This window comes from Scomber japonicus, chromosome 18 (assembly GCF_027409825.1).
Source record: "Scomber japonicus isolate fScoJap1 chromosome 18, fScoJap1.pri, whole genome shotgun sequence".
Taxonomy (NCBI): domain Eukaryota; kingdom Metazoa; phylum Chordata; class Actinopteri; order Scombriformes; family Scombridae; genus Scomber; species Scomber japonicus.
Window position 1 is genome coordinate 7,020,742 of NC_070595.1, and position 12,610 is coordinate 7,033,351.

At 39.6% G+C, this 12,610-nt stretch overlaps 1 long non-coding RNA gene across 1 annotated transcript in view; it reads left to right on the top strand.

Annotated features, from left to right (window-relative positions):
• Window positions 1-3,619: 3,619 nt before the first annotated feature.
• The window catches only part of LOC128379115 (uncharacterized), a 41,756-nt gene continuing 32,765 nt past the window's right edge, over window positions 3,620-12,610 (top strand). Inside the window, exon 1 of the long non-coding RNA XR_008323385.1 lies at window positions 3,620-3,755. This is a non-coding gene — a long non-coding RNA (uncharacterized LOC128379115). The remainder of the gene's footprint in view (window positions 3,756-12,610) is intronic.

Below are 12,610 nucleotides of genomic sequence, written 5' to 3' on the forward strand. Positions count from 1 at the left end.
TAAATAATATATATAGACAAAATACAGTATATCATGAGAATGATTTAAGTGATCTGTCTCAATTCTATTTCATACTATATCAGTATGATTCTTCTTCCCTATTGATCTGGAGATGTTGACTATACCAGGTTCCTGTAATAGTGAAAGTAAATGTTGGATTGTTGGCCTGTCTGTCTGTGTTGCGTACAGTACAGTTCAGTTCAGTTCAGTCGAGCTAGTGTAGCTATGGCATAACCAGTGTTTAAAATTTTAAAAAACAACATTCTGCACTTTTAACATGGATACGACTCAAAAAAAAAGAAATAAATGAAAAAAACAACCTTAAGTACTTATCTCAGCGGTCCGTCATGGGAACTTGTGTCTGCTCATGTGCATGTGTGAGGAACTAAACGCTGCATGTGTCAAGTACGTGTGAGCCCTGTGTGAGCGTGTGGTGGCAGAATGTGAGCATGCATGTGTGTGTGTGTGTGTGTGTGTATGTGTGTTTAAGTGTGTGTGCATATGAATCCAGGTTTAGACAGTAAATCAGTGGTTAATTTGTGGGTTTTTTCTTTTTCATGCCATGTGTTTAGTGCTTATCGTCCAAAGTTCTGTTCTGGCCATTGACGCTGTGTGTATGTGTGTGCGTGTGTAAATATATATATCTAAATGCAGATGTATTATTGCAATAAAAAGCACAGATGCACAGGAAAAAAGAAACTGCTGCCTGCCTGGTCTTATTTAATTATTGAATAATGGTGAATAGATAGATGGAGTACCACAGTAATACCATTATATAAACATACAGAGGCTCATTACTTAACCTCATAAGCATCACCAGGAAAATGCATCAAAAGTATAAAAAGTAAATGCACTACAAAATGACCCTTAGTGTTATATTAAGACTATTTTTGGAGTGCATTAGCACATATGTAGCTTTGTAATATTGTAGCTGAGGTGGCGCTAACTTTGTTTGGTAGTTAAATCTTGCAACACATTTTATGAACCGGCTTATGTGTAATATAAATGCAGAATATAGTGGACTACAAGTATGATAGAAGCATAAATGGAAATACTATGTAGAAATACCTTATGCTTAGCTTGGAGCTATACAATTAAATAAGATAAAGTAAAACATATTGTGGTGATGCATGGATTATAAATAAAGATGAAGCCCCCAACTATAACATTGTATTGTATTGTACAAAAGGTTGGCAATATTTGACAGTCTGGTCTTTCCCCCGAAAACGTACATGTATTTGGTTATTTATATCATCTCTACTCTGTTCATCAGGGTTAATGTTTAAGATGTTTAAATACCATAACAAAAGTGTAAATAAGGTATATAAGGTGGTACATTTCTGCATATGTACAGGGCAAGGACAAGGGAATTTTCCAAATAGAACAAAACGATCCACAAAAATCTAAAATGATATCAGATAACTACTAAAAAGAGACATTGGTGATCTTGATGATTGGTTGTAAAATCAATGGTCAAACTTGTTCATATTCCATCATGGTTATTACCAGTGACTGATTTTATATCCAGATCCAGACTATGTGAATTTGGAAGTTCATACATTCACATATATATTAACATTCATATATTCAGAAAAACCCAGAGGCATAGTCAAGATACCGTTCTTTCCTTTCTCTATTGTACCTCCAAGGTTCCATAATCCATTTTACAATTATATCTTAGCCCTGCAGTAACACAAAACTCTGCTACACAAAGCCTGGGGTTATACCTCTAAGTTATTAAGTAATGCTTGAAGACAGCGCCTGGGGTTACTGTCCTCGGACGGCTCATGGTATTTGTCTTATTCACATTTAACTGCACAATGACCTGTTCATTGCTTTTGTATTTGCTTGATGCACCTGAATGATCTCAAACCAATGTTTTGGAAGAAGTTGTGCAGAAGGTTAGACCTTGAGATAAGTTGTAGTAGAGTCAGTGACAGAAAATCAATAACACTCCTAGTAACCTTGGATTCCTTAGTGTATTTTTTCTTTTTTTAAATTTGAACTAAAGTTTAATGTGGTTTTTGGTAACCTCTTGTTACCCAAAGCAGTTACACAACAGTCCCCCTGGATATGATCTATGTCTGGTGGTAAAAATAAGAACATTCAGTACTTATTTATTATTGCACTAAACCCTAGAGGTACTTATGCCTTATTTAAGTATTCCCATTTTGTGCAACTCTCTTGCACCACTACACAACATTTCACTATCATTTTTATCCTACAGCTATAGTTACTTTACTGATAGAGCTTTTACAAATAAAACAATACTAACTTATAACATATGTCTAGTTAAAAGATCAAACTATCTAATATGAAATGAATATTTTCTGCATGATGAGAATTTTCTACTTTTGAAACTTTGACGATGACGATGCAGGTTTACTTCATTTTAGTAAAATTGTGAACACAAGACTTTTACTTGTAATGGAATAATGTTTAATTACATCTTTTATTCTACTTAGTGGTCAAAGTATAAAAGGATCCACATTGCATTATTTTACTTCTAATACAAGTGGAGTCCAACTGGATCAAAACTGCTAAATGATCTCTGCTACAGCATATATATCTGTTCCGTGAATTACATGTTCTGTGTTCTCCCTTGGAAAAAAACAGAATGGAGAAATTAAATATTTTTGTATTAATGATGGCCCAACCAGCATTAATTCATACGTGTATTGTTAACACATAATGCCCTCCAGCTGCTGAGAGAGAAATGGAAGAATTTGAATATTTCCCAAATACATTTCTTTTCCCTCTTTTTGATAGTAAAAAACTATAATAAAATGAAAGCCTCCCTCTGAAAGTGTTCCAGGCACATCCAGCTGGTAGGAGACCCCAGGGGAAGACCCACAATAGCTGGCGGTACTACATATCTCTCCTGGCCTGGAAACACCTTGGGATCCCCCAGGAGGAGTTGGAAGGTGTTTTTGAGGTAAAGGATGTCTGAGTTTCCTTACCTTGTCTGATGCAAATAATTGGATGGACAAATGGCTGGATGGACAAATGGATAGATGGATTGATATTGTAAAAAATATTCTCAGAAAAATGTATTTAAAATAAAGTATGTACTCCATATGAGGAATGTTCTCTTTAAGAGTATTATTACAGTCAATGTACATTACTACTGGATGATCATTATTGATTAAGCAATATTTTAATGTTGTACTACACTGATGTAAATGTATAACAATTACATTTTCCCCCTTTTGTCTCTAAATTAACCTACTATCTACAGCTGTCAGATAGGCTAGTGAGTAAAAGTAGGTCTATATTTCTACTTTTAGACATTTTGGAATGTACAAAATTTAGCCTACTTATATTACAATTGGTTACTGTCCAATACCTTTATTCCACCAAAATATAGGCTACACCTACTAGCTGTCATTTTGCTTTGGGAGGGGGTTACTGAATGAAAACGGGTGACATTCCCCTTTAATCCTACAAACTCCAGGGATTATGTAACCCTCCCGGCAGTTCTCCTCTCCCACCCGTAGAGGGCGGTACGGAGCCTGGTGATGAATCATCCCCAGCGGCGGCAGCTCCGCTCCTCCTCCTGACCCGCATTCACCCGTACTGTACAGGCAGGGGGGGAGGACCGAGCACAGAAAGCTAATAGACGCTGTAGAGTCCCCCTGCAGACCGTGGCCATGGCTTTGGCAGTCCCGGGCAGACACGGCGCTCCAGTCTTCACACACCTAATAGCGGATTGAAAGAGGGGGGCTACCCGGAGAGGCTTTGCGCCGTTTGACACGGTAAAGTAGCTTGACTCGCTTTAATTTCTACATGTTTGTGCTCCCTTTTTACATCTTCACGTGTTAACCCCGCTGTTACTTGTTTACGGGGCTTTTTGTTGACGGTACAGGAGTTGCTTTTCTAGCTGAAGTCGAGCGTGGTGAGTGTGTCAGATAAAGCGAAATACAGTGAAGGCTGCTGCACAGGGACGGCGGTGCAAGGTGAGTGCTGTCCTCACGTCAACCCGGCGCTGCGCCGACCTGTTTACAGTAATCTACCTATAGGTCCATGCATAGAAGACCGGCCAGAGCTCTCTAACATTGCCTCTCTAACTACCTCAGGGTGGCATTTGAGAAATGTCACTTTAACCTGCATGCCATGTGCTGCCTATGTGGCCTTTACTTTATGCAGAGCGACCTGGGTCAGGTAGGGATCCAAAGTACACGGTTAATGTTGGAAGTAATAATTACAATAAGAAACCTGTTAACTTCCTCTGCCCTACATGACTGTACAGCATGGACATGTGAGAATGACACCAACGAGGTAACATGAATAAACATACACACACACACACACACACACACACATATATATATATAAAAAAAACTTTATGCAAGATTTTAGATGCAGATGTTATTATTTCTCAGCACTCCCACACATTGGAATAAAATGTATCTTCTGCATTTGATTTGACCTATCCTATACACTAGGGGCAGTGGGCAGCCGCAGTGGGCACCTAGGGATCAAGCCAGTCCTTTTTGCCAGTGCCAGTTGTCTGGAGTATTAACCCTAACATACATGTCTTTGATGGTGGGAGGAAACTGGAGCACCCGGCAGTAACCCACACAAACGCTTAACTCCAGATGGTTTGTTATACAGAACCATCTGACAAGTTGTCCATGGGAAAAGGGCAGGCACGATCAAAACATACTTGGCAGGTGATTGGATGAACCAACTGTCTATCATCATTTTACCTTGTGAGGCAGCTGGATTAGTGATGCTGATTGGTTTGAACCACTGGTGGTTCAGACACAAGCGCTTAACTCGAAGCCAGTATTTTGACGAGATCTTGCGAATCCAGCTTCCTCACAAGAGAACAAAAACATGTGGAGAACATGCAAACTCTCCACAGATAGGACCTGGGACAGTCGGGGTTTGAACCCAGGACCTTCTTAGTGTAAGGCCACAGTACTAACCATTGAGTCACCATGCCCATTTACTACCAGAGCCCCTTTCCACATTCCTTTGCTGTGACATATCCAAGTAGGTCTTTGTGTGCAAAGTGAGTGAAAGAATGCTTGAAATGGTCCTGAAGCCTGTAGACTCGATATGAATCATGCATGTGTTACAGAGCATGAAATATAAAATGTGGCTTTCTTGCTATAGTAGCTCCTGCAGGCAGAGGCGTGGTGTAGATATGTGTGAGATCATGTGTTGAGTTATACATGATATCTCTGCATTGTGTTTGTGCGTGTGTGGGTGATTGCTTTTCTTCCAGGATGAGGGAAGCATTGTTGCGGTTTCATTTGTGGACCTGATTGGATGTGATTTTGTGGCTTATACTGAGCCAGGAGCTCTAGTTTAAGACATCCAGGGTTAGAGTTGCTACCGCAGGTATCCAGGAGGGATGGATGGCAATCTTTGAACGTTCACGCAAAAATGTCGACACAACACGGTAATGCTAAAGGTTCCTCTGCCCCGCAGCATGCAACATGCATGGCTTCACACTGCTCACCAGCTGGAAGTGACAGGACATTTTTGACATTTCTGGTTCGTCATCTGTCTTTTTGACTGAAATCTTTAAAACTAGTCGAGGAAACCCAACATGCGTTTGACATTTTCAAAACGGAAAACACCCCGAGAGAATGAGCATGCTAGTATGAGTCGCTAAACTTTAGGGGGTTGAAACTTGAATGAATGTGAAGGCAAAAATAAGATTTCCCCAGAGTGTAGAAGCCAGGCCTTACACAGGAAGAACTACACAGGAGTTTCCCCTAGTAACCTAGTTATCATTCATTCAGTGCTTTCTATTATTTTTCAGCAACCTTTTCAAACATTTATTGGTTTTTAAGAGTCTTAAGGCTTGTTTTCTTGGAAGATAGGACATTTGTCTTTTAATTTTGAAAACAGCTGTACGAGCCATGATACAATTGCAATTGTCAATTAATATCTGTTTTGCTTTTTATTATTTCAAATCTTACTTCTGTTATAGAAATCACAATGAAAATGCTACAGGAATGGATCACAAGTCAATGAATGAATGTCATTAATAATCTCTGTGTTTATGTTTGTATACATACAAAGCAATAATCTGTGCTTTGTGTGCCAGTCGCCAGACATGACCTCTTTTGACGTCTATCCCCAACACACACACACACCCCCCCTCTGTTCCCATGGCTTGTTGCTGCAAGGCAGTGTCCTGATTTTCTGAGGTTAAGGCTTAAGGTATAGCGAGTGGTGGATGAGGAGGGGGAAGGGGAAGGGAAAACAGGAAAGGAAAAGCAGCCTCTCCTCCCCGCTGCCTGCTTCATTCTGAGAGAAATCAGTTACATAACAGGGCTGTGGAGGCAGCCACTGCCCCAGTCCCCTGAGGTCCCACAGCTTGCTCATGTCACAGAGGTGTAGACCAAAAGGAAGTGTGATCTGTCCAGCCAATTTAGGAAAATATTGAGTTTGTACTTTAATTTAACACATGTAACCTACACAGTTATCCAGCTGTTAACCTTTTGCACAGTAGGCGAAGGATGGATTCATCAAGGATAACTGAGCTTTTGAAGAAGTTAACATGTTGGATAGCATTTGTCCACATTTGGTGTCCAAAAACAATAAAAATATAGTGGCAAATGACCATCCAAGCTATAGTGACATGTCTCAAATGTCCAAAAACTCAGATTTTCTTCAGTTTACAATCATACAAAACTGGGTAAATGAGCAAATCTTCATGTTTGAGTGGCTGGAAACACTATATGTTTGGCACTTTAGCTTGATAAAGATCTTATTTGCTTAATCGACTGTCAAAACTATTTTATTTATTTTGGTTGGATGGCTTGATAGATAGAGGACAGCAGACTTATAAATAGTTGACTTAACAGGAGACTGCTGTTCACGTTGTGTTTACTGTTGCCTGAATAACAAAGGTTGTGTAAGATTTTATGAACTATAAACCATATGTTTCAAGTTTTTTTTTTGCTATTTGTACCATTTCACTCTCAATCATTTTGTTCAATGGTGATGTCATTAAAGTCGCTGCATAACTACAGCACACCCACACATGTGATTTCACTTATATTGACTGATTAGAGATCTTCTCAGGGCTTTGTGGACATGCATGTACAGTCTGTCATTGATTGACATCACTCACACTCTCCTTTTAGCACAGTGGCGCCTGTTGGTGTACAATAGATTAGGACCTTCAGAGCAAATGATTAGAGATAATCAATCAAGTTATCTTAGTTATAAATGTTGATGTGTAACTACTTTGGCTAGTCTTACTTTTCCCACAAACCTTGTTGAATTGAGCTGAAATAATAATGGAACATCATGTATGGAGAGGAATTGCTCAATGTATTTGCTGTTTTTCTTTGTTTTTATATCCTTCTAAACTGAATATCTGGGTTTCAGACCATTTGTTGGACAAAACAAGACACATTAAGACATCATCCTTAGCTGTGGAAAATAACAATTGTCCTCTTCCCCCTGTTCTCTGACATTTTAAAGACTGAAAAATCCATTAACTGGAAAGTGATTGACAGATTAACTGCTCGTGAAAATAAATCTGAGTTGTAGCGGGAGGGCAGAAAAGAATCCGATGAAATTGGTTAGATGGAAAAGAAATAAACATTGCAGAGCCTAGAGTGATTGTGAGGAGTGTTGGAAAGAGAGAAGTACATCCACCTGCTGGATGAACATACTGCGCACAATGCCTGACTGACTACAATATAATACAGGCTCTAACAGACACATACAAGGCTATAATGAAAGGGCCTTGAGGCGTCTCTTCTGTACTGTGTTCTGTTCTTTTCTGTTAAGACTGCAAGATCTTTATTTAATACAACCTCCTTGATTCAATTAGTAAGAAACACAAGACCTAAACGTTCAGAAAATTAAACATCTATCAGTCAGGCAAGGCCAATTCTCCCTCCGTCTGACTTATAAAGAAGGTCTTAAATGGGTTGAGAATCACCAGAAATCCCCAGACCTCTTGTGCCTTAGTTCATTTTGGGTCCTGATGTTTGAAGATGTTGTGTTTCCATTTAACACAGAAAGACCGGATGCAACATTTGCGCATATGCCTTTCAGACCGGGTGCAACATTTTCAAGATGTGACTGATCAAATGTATTGTGATTGGCGTTCTTAGCCGATCTTAACCTCAGGTTTTAGGAGGTTGTTTTCGATTAGTACCTTAAGTTTTAGAATGCTTTTTTCAAGGGCGCCTTGGGTCATAATGAGTTAAAGGAATATGTTGCCCAAAACATGAGTTCTGACAGAGCAGGACAAAGGGCAATAACAGTCAGGTATGCAAAGAGTTAGTGGAAGCGGTTGTTTAGCAATGTTTTAAAACAGATGCATGTGTGTGGGGATGCCACAGCTGGGCTGGGAAAGTAACTTATTATAAACATAGTTCCTAATTATTAAGGTTCAGTGGTTTTACTAGGAACTGCAACAAAAAAGAAGTGCTTAACTGCCAGTCCTATATTGAAGGAATAAATGGGACAGTTTGTCTTTGAGACAGGAGGTGGATCGTTTGTCCTGCCCTAGAGACTTGTGCTGATAAGATTTTTATATCCAAGTTCTGTCCTTAGGTGTCATTAAAACCTCCACAGATGTTGAAGAAGCAAACACAATTCACATGTAAATGCTTTTATGAATGGGACTTCTGTGTTGTTCTTATAAGACGGGCTAGTGGTATGGCTACAGCAATGGCAGTGTTGGCCATTCATGCCCATCTCACAACAGCCATGGGATGGATTGCAATGAGATTTTGTACAGACATCCATGCTCCTAAGAGGATGAACATTATACCTCCTAAACATGAGCATGTTAGCATTGTCACTGTAAGCATTTAGCTAAATGCACTGCTATACCTCACAAAGCTGCTAATGTGGCTGTACATCCTTAGCCTTCTTTTTTCCCCCCTATTTTACTTTCATGTTTTCTTCATTTAAATTAATTATAAGGCATCATTTTGGTAATGATATTGATTGTCAGGAATTGGATCGGCATGAACAGAAGCTTATAGCTGTTTGGTTGGTTCAGGCTTTAGCTGAAAAGTGTATTTGATTCGATGTGAATGCTGGATACGTTTAGATGAATGAAGAGGGCCTTTATACGACAATGTGTACATCATTAATGCAGGATAAAGGCAAAATTGAATGAGGATTTAAACAAAGGCTGTTGTCTTGAAAACTGGCCAAAGACTTAAAGGTATTAAGGAATGGAACAAAGCAGAGACCATTGGAATTCGTCTTGGAAAACATGAAACCTGGTATTAGCATCAGGTCTAGCTGTCAGCATAGAGATAATATGTGTACTCATGTTGGTTTTGTTGTATCCATTCAGAGTAATACCTCATCTAATGAAAATAGCAAGAAGTAATTTTTTAGCTACTTGGCAGGTGTACAACAGTCTTGAGTTGGCTCACGTTTTAGCCAACAGTTGCTTACATATGCATTTATTGTCTGTCTACATAACGTCCAATATTTAATTTTTAAGCTCTGTTTTGGTGTACACCAAATCATGAGTGAATGTGGCTAGTTTGCTGCTAAATGCTTCACTATGTTCACCAGTTATTTGCCAATTTGGCTAATTTGGGATGAGACTAAACCAAACAGTAACATTGTGGGCCACAAAGGCAAAAGAATCCAAACTCCAGTTAGGTGATCATTATTTGTGGATATGCCAGTAGTTTATTTTATACATTGTTAATAAAAATATTCATAAGCTTGCTCTTTTTGACAGGGCAGTCTTCTATTTGTTTTCTTTATTTTGTTGTCTGTTCCACTTTTTCCTCTGTGTTAATTATTATTCCTCTTTTGCTGAAGTCAAGGCAACATCACTCACAAACATCAGTATTTTGTTGTACTTGTTCCTTATTCTGTTTTGTTTGTTCCGTACACAGTCTCTTGTTATCTCATCACAAATCAGGGAAATAAATCACCCAACCAATGCACTCCAGAGTTTTCAGTGCTAACACTGATGAGCCAACGGGGTGCTAAACTTTACAATTGTTTGTCCATGTGTCACACTCCTAATCAGAGTATTTGAAACCTCGAGGCAATGATGTATCCCGACAGTGTGTTTCCATGCTTTCTAAACTGCAATGATTTTCCCATGGGGTGGTGTAACATCCTTTATTTGTTCAACCACTTGTCACCATCGCATCCCAGATGTTGTCGATCAGATTTTGATTAAACGGATCTCACTTTAACACCCCACCATTCTTTAACTGAATCTGATTGGCCCACATGTGGGGACTACCTCAGCCTCGAGTGGCAGTATGTTTGATGTTGCTGTGTTCTCTGTCGGCGGTTTCTGTCCTCTCTCTCTCAGTTTTTACATCTCTCCATCTCCGGCTGCGCAGTGCGTCTCCCTCCTTCTCCAGCATCTCACAAGGGGCTTGTATTGTTTTAGGGGATAACAGGAAAAGCAAAAAGCCCCTGCCTTAGTGGGATGAGAGAAAGACTTTATAGCAAGCTCTCGCTCCTCCAGGGAGGATTCTCGCTCACATGGATACTCAGACGTTCTCCCAGAGTAGACACAGATCCATTTATCCACATGCACACACACACACATCCACACACACACACACACACACATATATATATGTCCTACAGAGAAAGGAAAATCAAGGCCGCTGTAGGGAGTACCCACAACAGGAAGTGGTCCAAGGATTACACTAAAAGGACAGACTCCCTGCTCAGAATGAACATTTGCAAACAGGTCGAGGCCTTTACTCCTCACCTTGGGATTTCAGCTATCTTGTACTGTAGCGCTCACGAAATGAGTTTTGAAAGTAGTATTTCTCCGGCGTCTTGCTGTTCTCCACATTTGAGAGCGATGATGAAGATGGGAGAGAGAGGGGAAGAAACTGTGCAGGGAGTTTTGAGAGTGGTTAAGATAGAAGAAGACAGAAGTAATGGAGACAGAGCGCTGTAAAGGTCATGTTCCAGACGTGGAGCCACAACGCTGGAAACATTTAGTAGTGTCCCCTCTACTCTAGTAAGCCCCCACCAGAGAGGAATTACACTGATCAGGGTCTAGTGGATTTCATCAGTTTCACATTAGCAGCGCTGACGTTATTTTTTCTTGGTTTTCTTTCTTATCGGATAACCTCAGAACAATGACATGAGAGTGTGTAATTGGCCCAATATAACCAGCAGCTAGCACTACCAGTGTAACCCTACACGAAATCCACAGTTGGGTACATACCTTTTGTTTAGGGGTCCCTTTGGTCTGTTAGGTTTGGTGCATTTTTGTCACAGCAAAGAGTTAAATAATGCAGAAGATAAGCTCAGACTACAGGAGTTTTGGGACGCTTTATTCACAATTCACCCTGCCCGCCCAACAATTAGAGGGTAAATATGGTCAGACCTTCATCAGTACCGATGTGAGTGGTGAGTGGTCCACAGATCCAATCTTAAACCTTCAGTACTGCTTGGAGACTCATTAGGGACATCCCAATAGTTTCAAACATGTTTGATATCAACATAAGACAGAAGTTAATGAGAAGACATTTGAAATGGCAACAAAGAAGAAACAACAACATGGATGGAGGCCTGTCGATATGCAGCAACAACATGATTGCCTACATAAAGTCTTCCTAGACATGACCGTGCGGACAAAGAGAATAGCTTTTGCACTGTGTTAGTCTTTATTTTGTTTACATCTGCTTCCCCATGAGACCACAAGAGATCACATGAGGTGGTACATTGCTCCCTCTGGCATCACACACAACAATAATATCTTGTAGTGTGTGATGTGCCAGTATTTTCCAATCTTGTAGCCTGTGCATGCTTGAGGTTAGAGAGAAGAACTTCTGTGGAGTTTTCTAAAGACTTTAGGTCGGTTTTCAACAGGGCTGAGTATCTGCACTTGATACCTCCAAGGTATCCTCCGAAATAAATCGATACCAAGTAGTATTGAGACGTCTCCCGTCAAACGATACCTGCAGTAGACTTAAATATTGATAACTTGAAGACTTTCAAAGTGCATTTGTGTAAAAGTCTAATCATTTGGATGTGGATGAGTGGTGGCGATTAATGCAATTTAATGTTGCTATTCACATGATAGGTATCGAATGTAGTACTCAATTGGTATCGGTATCAATTTAAGGGTACTCGGATTGATACTGGTATCGTATTTTTTTAAACAATAACCAGCCCTAGTTTTGAGGCATCCCACTGTCTGTCTAGTGTCACTGCAACTTATGTCCTAAAAAACCTTCAATCTAAGAATCTAAACGATATATTTGTACTTTATTTGTGTTCATTATTAGAGTTAAACAGAAGCTAACCTATCTAGCAAGGTCTGATTTGTTTTCTTACACACTTGACTTTACATACATTGATTTCCTGGAGACTCACCCTAACCTAGCCATAACCATTATATAACCCTTACCCTAACCTTAAGTAGCCTATGGCGGACCACACACACACACACACACACACACACACACACACACACAAGGTCTCTATTTACCATCTATTAATTAGTCCTGTGACTTCTTACAAAAGGAAGCAAAAACGAAAATTACAAAACATACAAGACAATACTACATCTCTATGTATTTTTATTAAATAAATGGAACCTCTGTTTTCGGTTTTTCCTTTTTTTCAGTTTGAACTAATTTGTCCCCGTTTACCAAACAGACTACTT